Genomic DNA, 20,580 nt, shown 5'->3' on the forward strand with positions numbered 1-20,580 from the left:
GCTGAATGAGACAGGGGAGGAGACAGTTGGGTAGGAAGAGATCTGAAGATGAGGACAGTATCTTTTTTGCTCTGAGTGAATTAAACTAGAACAAATGATGTCATAGTAGTTGCTCCAATGTATAACGTTCAAGAATTCTGAATCTCAACCTGCCAATGCCCATGTCCAGCAGAGAATCCAGAACTTCCACCTTCTAAACTCCATAAAGTATTTTGATACACGGTCGGGGTAGATAGCATAATGGTTATGCAAATAGACTCTCATGCCTGAGGCTCCAAAATCCCAGGTTCAATCCCTCACACCACCATAAGCCAGAGCTGAGCAGTGCTCTGGTAAAACAAAAAATATATATAATATATATAATATATAATATGTAATATGTAATATGTAATATGTAATATATAATATATAATATATAATATATAATATATAATATATAATATATAATATATAATATATAATATATAATATATAATATATAATATATAATATATAATATATAATATATAATATATAATATATAATATATAATATATAATATATAATATATATATATTGGTCTATACTCCCAGAGGGGGAGAAATGTTAGGGGAAGATGACCAGAGGGCTCTGAACTCCAATTCCAACAGGACCTGGAAAGAAAGGGGTAAAAGGAAGGACATTCAGAAGTAGTGATAAGGGAGTCACGTGGTAGCACAGCGGGTTAGGCACAGGTGGCACAAAGCGCACGGACTGGCATAAGGGTCCCATTTCGAGCCCCTGGCTCCCCACCTGCAGGGAAGTCGTTTCACAAGCTGTGAAGCAGGTCTGCAGGTGTCTGTCTTTCTCTCCCCCCTCTGTCTTCCCCTCCTCTCTCCATTTCTCTCTGTCCTATCCAACAACAATGACATCAATAACAACAACAATAATAATAACTACAACAATAAAACAAGGGCAACAAAAAGGAATAAATAAATAATTTTTTTTTAAAAAATGTAGTGATAGGTGTAGGTGTGACTTAGAAAAGAAAAGAAGGCAGGACCATAGAAAAACGGGCAGTTATTTATATAGATAGTTACAGTCAACAAATATCTGGGTGAACTCTGCAGTTCCCAGTGGAGGGAATGGGGACCCAGAACCATGATAGTGGAAACGGTATAGAATTATACCCCTGTTAACTCATAATTTTGTAAATCAATATTAATTCATTAATAAATGAATTCTGATTTTTAAAAAAAAATTAAATGTTCTTTATTTATTTGTTGGATAGAGACAGGAAGAAATTGAGAGGGAAGGGGGTGATAGGGAGAGAGACAGAGAGACACCTGCAGCACTGCTTCATCACTTGGAAAGCTTTCCCCCTGCAGGTAGGGACCAGGGGCTCGAACCTGGGTCCTTGCTCAACAAGGTGTGATACCACCTGGACCCAGAATTCTGATTCTTTTGATATTTTCTTTTTTTTTCTTTTCCTTTATCCATTAGTTCATCTATTTATTATTTGTTGTTGTTGGAGGGCTAATGCTTTACAGTAAGTACAGTTGTTGGTACATGTATAAAATTTCTCAGTTTTCTACAAAACAGTGTCACCCAAGCCTAGGTCCTCCTCTACCATCATGCACCAGGATCTCAAAGTGACCCCTCCCCAGAGTCCTTTATTTTGGTGCAATACACCAAACCCAGTCCAAGTTCTGTTCTTATTTCTCAACTTCTATCCATGAGTGAGATATTGCCATATTCGTCCTTCTCTTTCTGGCTTATCTCACTTAACATGATTTCTTCAAGCTCCATCCAAGATAAGATGAAGAAGGTGAATTCATGATTTTTAAAAAAATATATGCTTATTTATTGGATAGAGACAGCCAGAAACTGAGAGGGAAGGGGGAGATAGAGAGGGAGTGAGACAGAGAGACACCTGCAGCCCTGCTTCACCACTTGCGAAGCTTTCCCCTGCAGGTGGGGACCAGAGGCTCAAACCTGGGTCCTTGTGCACTGTAACCAGTGCACTCAACCAGGTGTGCCACCACCCAACCCCGGAATTCATGATTTTTTAATAACTGAGTAGTATTCCATCGTAATGCCAGAACTTTCTCAGCCACTTGTCTCTTGATGGACACCCACATTGTTTCCAAGCTTTAGCTATTACAAATTGTGCTGCTCATTTTAATGATAACCCTTTTGGTCACTACCAGGCCACCCCATCATCTGGGACCTCAGTCAGGGAATCCTTGGATTCCCACATAGATATGATGGGCCTACACCTCCAACAGATCCCTCTCTCCACTATCACTGGTCATATCCATCAGGAACAATATTATAAACCCTCAATGTAGAACATTTTTCTCTTTTTTGACATTGCCCTTAATGTAGAACAGTGGTAGAAACTGCCCCACTTTCTGAAGGGAGGCTGGGTCAATATGCTCTGCCACTCATGGAAGACTGGTTCTGAAATGAGTGCAGCCTAGAATGTTCCTAGCCGTGGCCATGAATGTGAGCTCAGACTGACGGGGTACAGAGGTTACAAAGGCTCCTGTGCCAAATATGAATAGAGATGAGCCCTAGGTCAGATCAACGGGGTTTATAATTAGTGATATTTATATACTTTTCCCCATATTTGGGAGTCTTATTCCTGATCCAGCTTTCTAGTCCTATCCTCAAATCTGACACCATCTTCCCAGACAATACTTTCAACCCACCTGCATGTTAGCTGTCAGGCTCAGGTAAAAATTACTAAAGTCATGGGCCCCATGGAATATACCTAAAATAGACTTCCTAGCTTCTTCCAACATGAAAAGCCTTAGTTTCATCTGCTATACTCTTACCTTTAGCTTCCTGATTACTAAATAATTTGTTCTTCTTTATATCTTTTTTTCACAATGAAAATCATTTTTTATTTGTGATTAGTAGTGGGTTACAAACTTATAAGATTACAGGGTCTAGTTACATACTACACCCACCACCAAAGTTCTGTGCCCACAACCTCTCACCTCTTTTTTATTTCTTTATTGGGGAATTAATGTTTTACATTCAACAGTAAATACACCAGTTTGTACATGCATAACATTTCCCAGTTTTCCATATAACAATACAACCCTCACTAGATCCTCTGTCATCCTTCTTGGATCTGTATTCTCCCCACCCACCCACCCCCACCCCAGAGTCTTTTACTTTGGTGCGATACGCCAATTCCAGTTCAGGTTCTACTTGTGTTTTCTTTTCTGATCTTGTTTTTCAACTTCTGCCTGAGAGTGAGATCATTCCATATTCATCCTTCTGTTTCTGACTTATTTCACTTAACATGAATTTTTCAAGGTCCATCCAAGATAGGCTGAAAACGGTGAAGTCACCATTTTTTATAGCTGAGTAGTATTCCATTGTATATATACACCACAACTTGCTCAGCCACTCATCTGTTGTTGGACACCTGGGTTGCTTCCAGGCTATTACAAATTGTTCTGCCAAGAACATATGTGTACACAGATCTCTTTTTCTTAATTTTTTTTTGCTATTTAATTATTCCCTTTTGTTGCCCTTGTTTTATTGTTGTAGTTATTATTGTTGTTATTGTTGGATAGGACAGAGAGAAATGGAGAGAGGAGGGGAAGGCAGAGAAGGGGAGAGAAAGATAGACACCTGCAGATCTACTTCACTGCCTGTGAAGCGACTCCACTGCAGGTGGGGAGCCTGGGCTTGAACCAGGATCCTTCCAGTGGTTCTTGCGCTTTGCGCCACATGCACTTAACCCGCTGCGCTACCGCCGGACTCCCTACACAGATATTTTTGAATGGGTGTGTTAGGTTCCTTAGGATATATCCCCAGGAGAGGAATTGCAGGATCATAGGGTAGGTCCATTTCTAGCCTTCTGAGAATTCTCCAGACTGTTCTCCACAGAGGTTGGACCAATTTACATTCCCACCAGCAGTGTAGGAGGGTTCCTTTGACCCCACACCCTCTCCAGCATTTGCTGCTGTTACCTTTTCTGATGTATGACATTCTCACAGGAGTGAAGTGGTAGCTCATTGTTGTCTTTATTTGCATTTATCTGACAGTCAGAGACTTGGAGCATTCTTCATGTGTTTCTCAGCCTTTTGGATCTCTTCTGTGGTGAATATCCTGTCCATGTCCCCCCCCCCCCATTTTTGGATGAGGTTATTTTTTGTCTTGTTGTTGAGATTTGCAAGTTATTTATATATTCTGGTTATTAGCCTCTTGTCTGATGTATGGCATGTAAAGATCTTCTCCCATTCTGTGAGGGGTCTCTTGGTTTGGGTAGTAGTTCCCTTTCTGCTTTATATCTTACAGCTTTTCAGCCGCCAGGTTACAGATGCTGCATGATGCCAACCTAACTTCCCTGGGCAGATCACCTCACCAATTTATCTGGTTACCCCACATTCCCAGAGCCTTGTCCCAATATGGAAAGATAGAGACAGGTTGGGAGTATGGATTGATCTGTCAATGTCCATGTCCAGTGGAGAAGCAATTACAGAAGCCAGACCTTCCACCTTCTGTTCCCCATAAAGATCTTTGGTCCATACTCCCAGAAGGATAAAGAATAGGGAAATTTTCCAATAGAGGGAATGGGATGTGGAACTCTGGTGGTGGGAATCGTATAGAATTATACCTGTCTTATCAATCTTGTGGATCATTATTAAATCACTAGTAAAAATAATAAATAAATAAATAAATAAATTGTCCTGCTATAAACATACGCACACACAGATCTTTTTGGATAGACATGTTTAGTTCCTTAGGACATATCCCCAGGAGAGGGGTTGCTGGGTCATAGGGAAGGTCCATTTATAGCCTTTTTTTTTCCTCCAGGGTTATTGCTGGGCTCATTGCCTGCACCATGAATCCACCGCTCCTGGAGTCCATTTTTCCCCCCTTTTGTTGCCCTTGTTGTAGCCTCGTTGTGGTTATTATTATTGCCATTGTTGATGTTGTTTGTTGTTGGATAGGACAGAGAGAAATGGAGAGAAGAGGGGAAGACAGAGAGGGGGAGAGAAAGATAGACACCTGCAGACCTGCTTCACCGCCTGTGAAGCGACTCCCCTGCAGGTGGGGAGCCGGAGGCTCGAATCGGGATCCTGACTCCGGTCCTTGAGCTTTGTGCCACATGCGCTTAACCCACTGTGCCACCACCCAACCCCACATTTATAGCCTTCTGAAAGTTCTCCAGACTGCTCTCCACAGGGGCTGAACCAATTTACTTCCCCACAATCAGTGCGGGAGAGTTCATTTGCCTCCACAAACTAGGCACAGGTGATCAAGGAATCAGGCTTGGTCCCTGCCTTTACAAACCTTTACTCTTGTTACTTAAGTGTGGATCTGAAGCCCAAGTGTGTCAGAATCCCCTGGAGAGCTGATGCAGTGTGAATTTTTCAGGCCAACTCCCTGGAAGTGCTAGTCAAGGAAGATTGCAATGAGGTTTCAAAATCAGTATCTTGGCAAAGTGCTTTGTGCCCACTGAAGCTTGGGCATGATGCTTTGAGGAGGGAGGACGCACACATTGAAGAAGAACTCACAATGAAAATTAGCTTTAGAAGATTAAAACATGGGACTTCCAGGGCATGTTTGGCTCTCCCTGGACCACTAGGAAAAGTAACAAAAACCACCTGAAAACTCAACAAAATATGAACAGGATTTCTTCAGAAACTCACCAAACCACAGGTGAGTATAGACACAGGTGGCTTGCGGACAAAAAAAAGTTAAGGGAGAGATTCCCAGGAATAAAAGGCCATACTTAGGCATGGCTAGCACCAAAATGGAAAAATGACAGTTGAGACAAACCACTTCTGGGACTGAGTCAAACAAACAACTAAAAAAGGGGAGGGGCAGATGGTGGTGAACCTGGTTAAGCAAACATAGTACTAAGGAGAAGTATCTGCACAAGGATCTGGGTTCAATTCCTCAGCTCTCCACCTGTAGGGGAAGCTTCATGAGTGGTGAATTAAGTCAGTAGATGTCTATCTTTCACTCTCCCTCTCTAACTCTCACTACTCTCTCAATTTATCTCTGTTCTATCCAATAACAAAAAAATGAAAGAAGGAAGGAAGGAAGGAAGGAAGGAAAGAAGGAAGAAAAGAAAAAGAAAAAATGGCCACCAGAAGCAGTGGATTTACACTGCCGGTACCAAGCCCAAGCAATAACCCTAGAGGCAAAAAAAAGAAAGAAAACCACCTAAACCACAAGTGAGTACAGACACATGTGGCTTGTGGATGGAAAAGGGGTGAAGGAGTAATTCCTAGGACTAAAAACTGATGCTCAGGGAAGGCTGGCACCAAATTAGGAGATTGGCGGCTAAGCCACACCACTTCCAGGTTCGAGTTTAAGCAATAAAGAACTGTTAAAAAAGGGGGGAAACCCACCTAAAATCTCACCAATTTACAATTGTGACTTCCTGAGTATCCAATGCTATTGCCCCACAGAGGCTGGAACAGAAGCAGGAAGACCTTATATTGACATCAGGGACATTGACCCAGTCTGGTGACTCAGAATAAAATCTTCCCTTGTCCCCCAAGATATATAAACGTGAAACTGAACACTTTAACCACAGTGCCTCCTGCTGACACAACAATGAAAGCAACATAAAATTCAGAAACTGTGAAACACATAGACAGCAATGACAGAAACCCCAAATGACCAGACGTGCACAGATCTAGCAAAAATGATGGAGACAGAGTTCAGAAAACTCATTATTAAATCAATTCAAGAAACTAAGATTCAAGAACTCAGTGATAATTTTACCAAAGAAAAAGTACAGAAAAAAAAATCTGAACAGAACTGGGCCTACTGGACACTTTGAATGCAGTTCAGGTTGAGGTAAGAGGCCTAGGAAGTAGAGAGAATGAGGTGAAGAGAATGTCAACCACCACACTTCATGATTTTTAAACTGTTGGAGAGAAAAGTTTTAAGAAAAATGAAGCACTTCTCTCTGAAATAACAAACTCCATCAGAAAGACTAACACTAGAGTTATTGGGATCCTTGAGGATGAAGAGAGAGAGGATTAGAGAACATATTCAAAGAAATTTTAACAGAGAATTTTTCCAAACCTGAAAATGTTCAAAATATAGAAATCCAAAAATATAAATGTACACCTACATTTTTGAATTCAAAACAAGACACATCAGTGTAAAATTATACAAAACCAGGGACAAGGAAACAATATTATAAGCTTCCAGGGAAAGGAAGAAAGTCACATACAAAGGCAGAACCATTGGGCTTTTTAAAAATTTATTTATTGGAGAATTAATGTTTTACATTCAACAGTAAATACAATAATTTCTACATGCATAACATTTGCCAGTTTTACATAACCATCAGGCTTTTTATCAGATTTCTCAACACAAACCCTAGAGGTTAGGAGAGAATGGAATATCCAATGTATTAAAAGATAAAAGGAGGGGGTCGGGCAGTGGCGCAGTGGGTTAAGCGCACGTGGCGCAAAGCGCAGGGACCGGCGTAAGGATCCCGGTTCGAGCCCCTGGCTCCCCACCTGCAGTGGAGTCGCTTCACAGGCGGTGAAGCAGGTATGCAGGTGTCTATCTTTCTCTCCCCCTCTCTCTCTGTCTTCCCCTCCTCTCTCCATTTCTCTCTGTCCTATCCAACAACAAAGCAATGTCAACAATGGCAATAATAACCGCAAGGAGGCTGCAACAACTAGAGCAACAAAAAAGGGGGAAAAATGGCCTCCAGGAGCGGTGGATTCATGGTGCAGGCACCGAGCCCAGCAATAACCCTGAAGGGAAAAAAAAAAGATAAAAGGGATAGAGAATGGGAAAGCTATTGGGGAGGGGATGGGATATGGAGATTGGGTGGCGGGAATTGTGTGGAGTTGTACCCCTCCTATCCTACGGTTTTGTTAATGTCTCCTTTCTTAAATAAAAAAAGAAAAGAAGAAGCTTAAAAAAATAATTACATCTGGGGTGAGGCTCACTTTCCTGCATGCTTCTCTCAATTCATAACCAATTGATACTGCATCTGCTGATCCCAACCTATTCAATGCAACCAGTACCACCTCGACATGTTTCACTTCGGACTATGTCCAGAGATGTCAGGAGTGGAGTGTCAACCCTCCAGCTTCATCACTCTAGTGAGACACCCTTCAGCTCACTCTAGTGAGACCTTTCCTAGCTCAAAGGACTTCTTAATTCCATTTTGGGTGGTGTACTTCCTAACAAAGCCGCAGAACCAAGATATAGACCAGGGTCCATGAGATAGGGCATATGTACACATGTATCCATAAGTTAGGGGAAAATATATACTTTAAAGCAATGACACACAATAGTTTGCAGTAAGTCAATAAATGAAGCAAGCAAGTAGAAAGACCTTAAAAACACACCATGAAGTACCTAATCAAATAGTTTCTACTTAGACATAGAAACCCTCCTCACCTACTTCCTATTATACTTAACTCAGTCACTCCAAAGCTAACATTGTCACACAAAGTAAGGACTACAAAAGCTGAATAAGGGTATGAGACTAGCATATGATGACTCTTTAGTCACTACCAGGCCACCCCATCATCTGAGGCCCTAGTCAGGGAGTCCTGGAATTGCCACACAGACATGATGGGCTTAGTTCTCTAATAGATTCCTCTCTCCATGGCCACTGGTCATTACCATCAGGAAGAATATAATGGACCCTTCTGTGGGCCCTTACATGACCTTGCCCTCAGTGAGAATCAACAGTGGTAGGGACTGTTCCATTCTCCGAAGGGGGCTGAATAACACACTCTACCACACGAGGAAGATGGGTCCTGAAATTAGTACAACCTGGAATATTCCTAGCCATAACCACAGAATGTGAGCTCAGACCTACAGGGATGCAGAGATTACATAGGCTCCTGTGCTGAATAGGGGTCCCAGTTCAAATCGATGGGGCTTACAGTTAACAGTATTTATACACTTTTCCTATATTTGGGAGCTACTTTCTTCCCTGATCCAGCTTTCTAGTCTTTTTCCAACTATGACACCATCTCCTTAGACAATACCTTGGGCCTGCCTGCATGTTAGTTGTCAGGCTCAGGCCCAAACTAGTAGGATCATGGGCTCTTTGTAATATACCTAAAATAGACCTACTAGCTTTTTCCAAAATGGAGACCCCCAAATCTCCATCAGCAATATTCTTGCCTTTAAGTTCATGATTAGTCAACAATTTGCTCTTCTTTATATCTTTTTTATTTTTATATTTATTTATTTTGCTTTTGTTGCCCTTGTTTTTTTATTGTTGTTGTTATTGATGTCATCGTTGTTAGAGAGGACAGAGAGAAATGGGGAGAGGAGGGGAGACAGAGGGGGAGAGAAAGGTAGACACCTGCAGAACTGCTTCACCGCCTGTGAAGCAACTCCCCTGAAGATGGGGAGCCAGGGGCTCGAACCGGAATCCTTACGCCTGTCCTTGAGCTTTGCACCACGTGCGCTTAACCCACAGAGCTACCGTAGCCTGACTCCCTCTGCTTTATATCGTAACTCTTTTTCAGCCATCAGGTTCCAGATGCTACCATGGTGCCAACCTGACTTCCCTGGGCAGATGACCCCACCAATGTGTCTTAGAACCCTAACTCTCCAGAGCCCTGTCCCACTAGGGAAAGAGAAAGATAGGATGGAGTATGGATTGATCTCCCAATGCCCATGTTCAGTGGGGAAGCAATTACAGAAGCCAGACCTCCCACCTTGTGCACCCCATAATGATCCTGGATCCATACACCTAGAGGGATAAAGAATAACAAAGCTTTCAGGGGTAGGGCTGGGATAGGGAGTTCTGGTGGTGGGAATTGTGTGGAATTGTACCCCTATTGTCCTATGGTATTGATTGTCAATACTTCCATTTTATAAAGAAAAAAATTTTTTAAAGGTATAAACAATGCAACCAGTACCACCACCTCTACATGTTTCACTTCAGACTGCATACAGAGATGTCAGGAATGAAATGTGAACCCACCAGCTTCATTACTCTGGTGAGACCTTTCCTAGCTCATAAGACTCCTTAAATTCATTTCAGGTGGTAAACTTCTTTTTTTTTAAATTTTTTATTTAAGAAAGGATTAATTAACAAAACCATAGGGTAGGAGGGGTACAATTCCATACAATTCCCACCACCCAATCTCCATATCCCACCTCCTCCCCTGATAGCTTTCCCATTCTCTATCCCTCTGGGAGCATGGACCCAGGGTCATTGTGGGTTGCAGAAGGTAGAAGGTCTGGCTTCTGTAATTGCTTCCCCGCTGAACATGGGCGTTGACTGGTCGGTCCATACTCCCAGTCTGCCTCTCTCTTTCCCTTCTTCTTCTAGCGTTTGCCCTTCTTCTGTAGCCAGTCAACAGCGTCAGGTTGAGCCTGATGTAAAGTTTCGAGACCTCCTTTGAATCTGGAGAGGTGGCAGTCGTTGACTATGTGGGTCATAGTCTGTCTGTAGCCGCAGGGGCAGTTCAGGTCATCTCTGGCTCCCCAGCGATGGAACATAGTGGCACACCGGCCATGGCCTGTTTGATAGCGATTGAGGAGGACCCAATCATAACGTGCTAGGTCAAAGCCGGGTTGACGCTTTCTCTTTCCCTAGTAGGGTGGGTCTCTGGGGAAGCAGAGCTCCAGGACACATTGGTGGGGTCTTCAGTCTAGGGAAGCCTGGCCGGCATCCTGATGACATCTGGAACCTGGTGACTGAAAAGAGAGTTACCATACCAAACAAATTGTTGAGCAATCATGGACCCAAAGCTTGGAATAGTGGAGAGGAAATGTTAGGGGGGTACTCACTGCAAACTCTAGTGCACTTCTGCTTTCAGGCATATATTTTGCAGTAGTTTACGGATACGTGTGAACATATGCTCTCTCTCACAGAACCTGGTCTATATCTAGGTTTTGGGACTTTGTTAGAAAGTGAACCACCTGAGATGGAATTAGAGTATACTATGAAAGGAAAGGTCTCACCCAATTAATGAAGTTGAAGGGTTGTCATTCCACACGTGAAGTCTCTGTACACAGTCTGAAGTGAAGCATGTTGAGGTGGCAATCGTTGTGTTGGTTAGGTTGTGATCAGCGGATACAATATTATTTGATATGGATTGGGAGAGGCGTACGGGAAAGTGGGCCCTATCCAAGGGTTCCAGGACTGGGGGAAGTAGAGGCTCTATAGTGGAGATGTGAGGTTCCTGCTGTCTTAGGGTTCCAAAAGACAATCGATAGTTAATGTTATCATCACATTATTTGGTAATTGGGTTAACTTTGAAAAGTCCTTTTGTTAGGGTTTGCTGTACAGTACTCAGTATCTTGTAGCTGTGCTATTGGTTGCTTCTGATCTACTTGGTCTAGGCTTTTGAGAGAGTCTGCATATCAATTACACAGCCTATATATTGAAAAGATTCAGTTTGTGTTTTGAAAAACTTCGAGACATACAATTAATTTTCCCCCTCTCGCATTAATTAACTAGTGATTTATATGACTACATTTTACTAGGAGTGTACATAAACACCATTCCCACCACCAAAAGACTGTGACACATCCCTCCCACCCACTCCCACCCCCCACTGGCCCAGGAAGATGCATGTCTACCCCTCACCACAGGGTTTTTACTTTGATGCCCTACTTACAATTTGCTCAGGTCCTGCTTTTAGTTTCCCTTTCAGATCTTCTTAGTCAACTTCTGTTGATGAGTGGGATCATCCCATACTCATCTTTATCTTTCTGACTTAGCTCATTTAACATAATTCCTTCTAGCTCTGTCCAAGATGGGTCAGAGAAGGTGGGTTCATTGTTCTTGATAGCTGTATAGTATTCCATTGTGTATATATACCACAGCTTTCTCAGCCACTCATCTGGTGTTGGGCACCTGGGTTGCTTCCAGGTTTTAGCTATTATGAATTGTGCTACTATGAACATAGGAGCACACACCTCTTTTTGGTTGGGTGTTATGGAGTCCTTGGGGTATAACCCCAGGAGAGGAATTACTGGATCATATGGAAGGTCCATGTCTAGCCTTCTGAGAATTTTCCAGACTGCTCTCCACAGAGGCTGTACCAATTTACATTCCGGGTGGTAAACTTCTTAACAAACCTCAAAACCTAAATATAAACCAGGGTCCATGAGATGGGGCATAAATACATATATCCAGAAATTGGGGGAAAACATATACCTTAAAACAAACGTGCACAGTAGTTTGTAGTGAGTCAATAAATATAGCAAGTAAGCAGAAAGGCCTAAAAAGACACCGTAAAGTACCTAATGAAATAGTTTCTACTTAGACCTAGATACCCTGCTCACCTACCTTCTATTCCACATCCCTCAATCGCTCCAAAGCTAATCTTGTCAGACAAAATAAGGACTACAAAAGCTGAATAAGGGCAAGAGACTGGCATACTCTAATGATGACTTTTTAGTCACTACCAGGCCACCCCATCACCTGAAGCCCTAGTCAGGGAGTCCTGGCGTTCCCACACAGACATGATGGGCCTAGACCTCTAACAGATCTCTCTTACCATTGTCACTGGTCATCTCCATCAGGAACAACATAATAGACTACTCTGTGGGACCCTATTGGACCTGGCCCTCATGTGGATCAACAAGGGTGGGGAGTGTTCCATTGTCCTAAGAACGGTTGGATAGCATACTCTGCCTATCACCCAAGGATGATGGGTCCTGAAAGTGGCTCAGCCTGGAATGTTCCTAGCCATGACCACAGAATGTGAGATCATACCTACAGGGATGCAGAGGTTACATAGGCCCCTGTGCTGAATATGGGCCCCAGATCAGATCGATGGGGTTTACAGTTAACAATGCTTGTATACTTTTCCCATATTTGGGAGCTACTCTTTTCCCTGATCCAGCTTTCTAGTCCTTTTTCCAACCATGACACCATCTCTCCAGACAACAGCTTAGGTCACCTGCATAGTTGCATCATGGGCCCCTTGTAATATACCTAAAATAGACCTACTAGCTTTTCCAAAACGGTGACCCCAAATCTCCATCAGCAATATTCTTTCCTTTAGTTTCATGATTAGTCAACAATTTGTTCTGCTTTATATCTTAACTCTTTTTCAGCCACCAGGTTCCAGATGTTAACATGATGCCAACCGGAATTCCCTGGGCAGATGACTCCACCATGTGTCCTGGAGCCCCAACTCCCCAGAGCCCTGTCCCACTAGGGAAAGAGAGAGGCAAGCTGGGAGTATGGATAGACCAGTCAATGTCCATGGTCAACAGAAAAGCAATTACAGAAACCAGACCTTCCACCTTCTGCACCCCATAATGACTCTGGTTCCATGCTCCCAGAGGGGTAAAGAATAGAAAAGTTATCTGGGGAGGGAATGGGATATGGAGTTCCGGTGGCGGGAATTGTGTGGAATTGTACCCCTCTTATTCTATGGTCTTGTCAGCGTTTCTATTTTGTAAATAAAAACTTTTTTTTAAAAAAAAAGGTATAAAGAGGAAAAAAAAAGAATTACCAGACATGAATTCTGTATCCTGCTAAATCATACTTCAAATATGGGGGAGAAATGAAGATGTTTTCAAACATTTAGAAACTAAAAGAATTTTCCACTACCAAACCTATTTTCAAGAATCATTGAGAGGAGTCCCACATGAAAAGAAGAAGAAAAAGAATTCCAACTTTTAATGAGATGATCAGTATTAGAATAGAACCAGAAACACAACAACAACAGGGAAAAACCATACAGTCAGGGGACAGCAAAGTAATCAGAGCAGCATGGTTCGATGTTGGTGAACCAATGCCAACCTAAAAAAAAGACACTTGTAGATATCAACAAAAGAAAAATAAAAATCTGGGAGTTGGACTGTAGCACAGTAGGTTAAGCGCACATGACACGAAGAGCAAGGACTGGCATAAGGATCCCAGTTGGAGCCCTGGGCTCCCCACCTGCAGGGGAGTCTCTTCACAAGTGATGAAACAGGTCTGCAGGTGTTTATCTTTCTCTCCCCCTCTCTGTCTTCCCCTCCTCTCTCCATTTCTCTCTGTCCTAATAACGATGACATCAGTAACAACAACAATAATAACTACAACAATAAAAAAACAAGGACAACAAAAGGGAAAATAAAAATAAAAATCACAGTGTTAGGTAAGATATAACATCCATTTATGATAAGTACTCCCAAGAAACTGGGAATAGAAGGCCCATTCCTCAACATAATAAAAACCGTTCATGACAAACCCACAGCTAACATCATTCTCAATGGGGAAAAGCTGTTAACTTTCCCCCCTAAAATCAGCAACCAGACAAGGATGTCCACTATCTCCAGTGTTACTCAACAGAGTTCTTAAGATGCTTGCCAATGCAATCAGACAATAAAAGCTATATCATGCAGCTACTAAGAACAATGAACTCAACTTCTATGACCCATCTTGGTCAGAGCTAGAAGGAATTATGTTAAGTTAGCTAAGTCAGAAAGATAAAGATGAGTATGGGATGATCCCACTCATCAACAGAAGTTGAGAAAGAAGATCAGAAAGGGAAACTAAAAGCAGGATCTGACTAAACTGAAAGTAGGGCACCAAAGTAAAAACCCTGTGGTGAGGGGGAGGATGGATGTGTGGCTTCCTGGGCCAGCGGGGGGGTGGGGGTGGGGGTGGGAGAATGGAATGGGACACAATCTTTTGGTGGTGGGAATGGTGTTTATGTACACACCTATTAAATTGTAGTCATATAAATTACTATTTAATTAATATGAGAGAGGGAAAATTGATTGTATGTCTAACAAAGGAACTTTTCAAAGTTAACCCAATTACCAAATAATGTGATGTTAACAATAGCTATCCACTGTCTTCTTGATCCCTAAGACAGCAGGAACCTCACATTTCCACTATAGAGCCTAAAACTTCCCCCATTCCTGGGACCCTAGGGTAGGGCCCACTTTCCCATATGCTTCTCCCAATTCTTATCAAATAATATTTCATCTGCTGATCGCAACCTAATCAACACAAAGAGGGCCACCCCAGCATGCTTCACTTCAAACTGTGTCCAGAGACTTCAGGTGTGGAATGACAACCCTTCAGCTTCATCATTCGGGTGAGACCTTTCCTTTCATAGTATTTTCTAACTCCATCCCAGGTGGTTCACTTCCTAACAAGGTCCCAAAACCTCGGAATAGACCAGGTTCCAGGATATAAAACGTATGTCCACAAGTATCCATAAACCAGGGCAAATATATACCTGAAAGCAGTAGTACACTAGAGTTTGCAGTGAGTACCCCCCTAACACTTTATCTCCTCTATTCCATCCTTTGGGTCCATGATTCTTCAACAATTTATTTGGCTTTGTATGTTAACTCTCTTTTCAGCCCCCAGGTTCCAGATGCCATCAGGATGCCGGCCAGGCTTCCCTGGACTGAAGACCCCACCAATGAGTCCTGGAGCTCTGCTTCCCCAGAGACCCACCCTACTAGGGAAAGAGAGAGGCAGACTGGGAGTATGGATAGACCAGTCAATGCCCATGTTCAACGGGGAAGCAATTACAGAAGCCAGACCTTCCACCTTTTGCAACCCGCAATGACCCTGGGTCCATGCTCCCAGAGGGATAGAGAATGGGAAAGCTAGTGGGGAGGGGACGGGATATTGAGATTGGGTGGCGGGAATTGTGTGGAGTTGTACCCCCCATCCTATGATTTTGTTAATGTCTCCTTTCTTAAATAAAAAAATAAAAAAGTTATATCAAAGGCATACTGTTTGGAGAAGTAGAAATCAAAATATCACTATTTGTAAATGGCATATTATAACTAGAGACTCCCAAAGACCCCACTAAAAAACTACTGCATATAATTAATAAATTCAGAGAATAGCAGGATATAAAATCAATACACATAAATCTATGGCATTTCTGTATACAAACAACGAATCAGAGGAAAGGGAAATAGAAGACTCAATCTCATTTACAAGTGAGCCCAAAAAGTTAAAATACCTTGGGATGAATCTCAAGAAGTTGATGAAGGATCTATATGATGAAAACTTTAAGACATTGCTAAAATAAATAGAGAGGGTTATACCAAAGTGGAAGAACATTCCTTGTTGCTGGATTGGAAGAATACACATTATTGAAATGATGGTTCTATCAAAAGCAATCTACAATTTCAATGCAATCCCTATTGAAATTCTAATGGTAATTTTAAACAAATTGAACAACTTCTCTAAAAATTTGTGTGGAACCACAAAAGGCTGTGAATTGCCAAAATACTTCTGAGAAAAAAAAAGGAAAAGTATGGAAATATCATGTCCCTCAATTGCAGTTTAGCAATAGTACTTAAAGCAGCATGGTACTGGAATAAAAAAAATAGACATTTGAGCCAAGGGAGCACAACTGAGAGCTCAGAAATGGGCCTACATATATACATCCACCTAATATATGACAAAGGGGCCAAAACCATTCTGTAAGGGTAATGAAGGTCTCTTCAACAGATGGTGCTGGGACAATTAGACAGCCAAATACTGAAAAATGAAACTAGGTTCAAGCCCCCGGCTCCCCACCTGCAGGGGGGTCACTTCACAAGTGGTGAAGCAGGTCTGCAGGTGTCTACCTTTCCTCCTCTCTGTCTTCCCCATCTCTCTCAATTTCTCTCTGTCTTATCCAACGACAACAACAACAATAAAATCTGGGGGAAAATGGCCCCCAGGAGCAGTGAATTCATAGTGCAGGCACCGGACCCCATTGATAATCCTGGAGGTAAAAAACAACAACAACAAAAAACACAAGTAGAACCTGAAATGGAATTGGCGTATCGCACCAAAATAAAAGACTCTGGGGTGGGTGGGTGGGGAAAATACAGGTACAAGAAGGATGACAGAGGACCTAGTGGGGGTTGTATTGTTATATGGGAAACTGGGGAATGTTATGCATGTACAAACTATTGTATTTACTGTTGACTGTAAAACATTAATTCCCCAATAAAGAAATTAAAAAAAAAGAAAGGAAAGGAAAAAGGAAAAGAAAGAAAGAAAGAAAGAAAGAAAGAAAGAAAGAAAGAAAGAAAGAAAGAAAAGGAAAAGTGAAATTACACCACCACCCAACACCATACACCAAGGTCAAATCAAAATGTTTGAAAGATCTAGATATTAGACTAGAAACTCTAAAATTTATAAAAGAAAATGTCAGTGAAACTTTGCAGGACCTTCACATCAAAGATGTACTTGGAGACTCAACCTCCTGGGCATGAAAAATGAAAACAAGAGTAAATAAATAGGATTACATGAAACTAAAAAACTTCTAAAAAAAAAGTGAACCATACGAGGATTATCAGGAAACCCAGTAAATGGGAGATGTGTTCACATCACACATCAGACAAACCACTGATATCAAACATCTACACAGAATTCGTACAGATCTACAAAAGAAGCGAAAAAAAATTAAAAAGTGGGCCAAAGAACTAAACAGACAATTTTCTAAATAAGACATAGGGCCCACAGACACAGGAAGAAAAGTTCCACTTCACTTATCATTAGAGAAATGTAAATTAAAACTACACTGAGCTACCATCTTACACCTGAGAGAATGGCTTTCATCAACCAGGAAATGACAGGTGTTGGAGAGATTGTGGAGAAAAGGGAACTCTTACATTGCTGATGGGAAAGCAAACTGGTACAGCCCCCTCATAAAGCTGTATGGATAGACCTTAAACAAATAAAAATGGAATTACCTTATGATTCAGCAATACTACTCTTAGGCATTTATCCAGCGGACACTCAAAATACTGATTAGAAGAGACATATGCACCCTTATGTTTATAGATGCATTATTTACAATAGCCAAAGTGTGGAAGAATCCAAAATGTACATCAACAGATGACTGGCTAAAGAAGTTTTAGGATATATAGTCCATGGAATATTACTCTGAGATTAAAAAAAAAAGATGATATTGTGTCCTTTGGGACAAAATGGATGGAAAAGGAGGTGACTAAGCTTAGCGAATTAAAATAAGAGATGAAAGACAAGTAACTGTATCTTTTTTTTTTCCCTCCAGGTTTATTGCTGGGGCTCAGTGCATGCGCTACAAATCCACTGCTCCTGGAGGCTATTTTTCCCATTTTGTTGCCCTTGTTGTGCTTGTTGTCATAGCTGTTTTACTGGATAGGACAGAGAGAAATGGAGAGAGGAGGGGAAGACAGAGAGGGGGAGAGAAAGATAGAAACCTGCAGACCTGCTTCACCACTTGCAAAGAGACCTCCTGCAGGTGGTGAGCAGGGGCTTGAACTGGGATCCTTATGCCGGCCCTTGCGTTTTGCGCCATGTGTGCTTAACCCGCTGTGCCACCGCCTGACTCTCAAATAACTATATCTTATATACTGACAAGACCAGTTGTTCTGGTCTCCCTGGTCTAAAATTATAGGTGATTTAATATTTCAAAAGAAGTTATTGTTAGAAATGCGCTAACAATTTAAGTCCAGTGTTAAGATTCAATCCGTTTACTAATTTGAAACCTTAAGTGCTTAGATTGAAGGAATATATATTCAGAACTGAAGTCTATACATTTAAAGGCTTGAGACAGTGGTATGGGTGGTGGTGCAGTGGATAAAGCATTGGATTCTCAACCATGAGGTCCCAAGTTCAATCCTTGGCAGCACATACAGCAGAGTGATGTTTGGTTCTTTCTCTCTCTTCTGTTTTTCTCATAAATAAATAAAATTTAGATATTCAATATATTTCCCCTTTCATATTAATTAAACATATATTTATAAGGCTATAAGTTAATAGGAGTATATATTAACACCATTCCAGCCACCAAAGGTCTTTGTCTCTACCCCCAGCCCCTACAGTGGAGCTCAAAATCTACCCTTCCTACCCCCCACCAGAGTTTTTTACTTTGGTGCAATGCTCCAAACTCAAATTCTGCTTTGTCTTTCCCTTTCTGTTCTTCTTTCTCAAGTTCTGTTAATGAATGGGATCATCCCATACCTCTCTTTCTCTTTTTGGCTTATCCCACTTAACATAATTCCTTCTAGGTCCATCCAAGATTGGTCAAAGAAGGTGGATTCACAATTCTTAATAGCTGAGTAGTATTTGTGTATATATGCCAGAACTTTCTCAGCCACTCATCTATTGTTAGACACCTGTGTTGTTTCTAGGTTTTGGTTATTACAAATTGTGCTCCTATGAACATTGGTATACATATATCTTCTTAGATGGGTGTGTTTAACTGCTTAGGAATTATGGGGTCATAAGGAAGGTCCATTTCTATCCTTGTGAGGGTTCTTCAGACTGCTCTCTACAGTGGTTTGAGCAATTTACATTCTAACCAGCAGTGCAGGAGGGTTCCTCTGTCCCTACAAGCTCTCCAGCACCTGTTGCTGTCATTTCTGATGTATGACATTCTCACAGGGGTGAGATGATATCTTTATATCTTTATCTTTATATCTTTATATCAAGATATCTTGATATCTTGTCTTTATTTTGCATCTTTCTGACAAAGCAGTTTTTCTTTTTTTTTATTTCTTTCTTAATTTATTTTCCTTTTTGTTGCCCTTGTTGCTTGTTGTTGTAGTTATTAATGTCATCGTTAGATAGGACAGAGAAATGGAGAGAGGAGGGGAAGACAGAGGGGGGACAGAAAGATAGACACCTGCAGACCTGCTTCACCGCCTGTGAAGCTACTCCCCTAGGTGGGGAGCCTGGGGCTCGAACCTGATTCCTTATCCAGTGCTTGCGCTTCGCACCATGTGCACTTAAACCACAGTACTACTGCCCGACTCCCGACAAAGCAGTTTTTCATATGACTATTGGCCTTTCGTATCTCTTTTGTAGTGAATATTCTGTTCATATCCTCTCTCCACTTTTGAATTGGGTCATTTGCTTTCTTGTTGTTAAGTTTGGTAAGTTCTTGATATATTTTGGTTATTAGCCTCTTGTCTGCTATATGGCATGTAAAGTGGACTTCTACAGGACCTTGACCTCAATGTAGAACAACAATGGTAGAAACTGCCTCACTCTCTGAAGGGAGGCTGGGTCAACATACTCTGCCACTCATGGAAGACTGGTTCTGAAATGAGTGCATCGTAGAATGTTCCTAACTATGACCATGGAATGTGATCTCAGACCCACAAGGATGCAGAGGTTACAAAGGCTCCTGTGCTAAATGTGAATAGACATGAGCCCTAGGTTAGGTCAATTTATAGTTAGCTGTATATACTTTTCCCATATTTGAGAGCTACTCTTTGCCCTGATCCAGCTATCTAGTCCTATTCCTAACTCTGACACCATCTCCACAGACAGCTGTCTGGCTCAGGCAACAATGACTAAAGTCATGGGCCTCTTAGAATATACCTAAAATAGGGAGTCTGGCTGTAGTGCAGTGGGTTAAACGCAGGTGGCACAAAGCGCAAGGACCAGCGGAAGGATCCCGGCTCCAGCCCCCGGCTCCCTACCTGCAGGGGAGTCTCTCCACAGGTGGTAAAGCAGGTCTGCAGATGTCTTTTTCTCATCTTCTCTGTCTTCCAATCCTCTCTCCACTTCTCTCTGTCCTAACAAAGACGACATCAATAAGAGCAATAATATCTACAGCAACAATAAAAAAGATAACAAGGGCAGCAAAAGGGAAAATAAATAAAATAATAAAAAATATATACCTAAAATAGATTTCCTAGCTTCTTCCAACATGCAGGGCCCTAGCTTCA

This window comes from Erinaceus europaeus, chromosome X (genome assembly GCF_950295315.1).
Source record: "Erinaceus europaeus chromosome X, mEriEur2.1, whole genome shotgun sequence".
Classification (NCBI taxonomy): Eukaryota; Metazoa; Chordata; class Mammalia; order Eulipotyphla; family Erinaceidae; genus Erinaceus; species Erinaceus europaeus.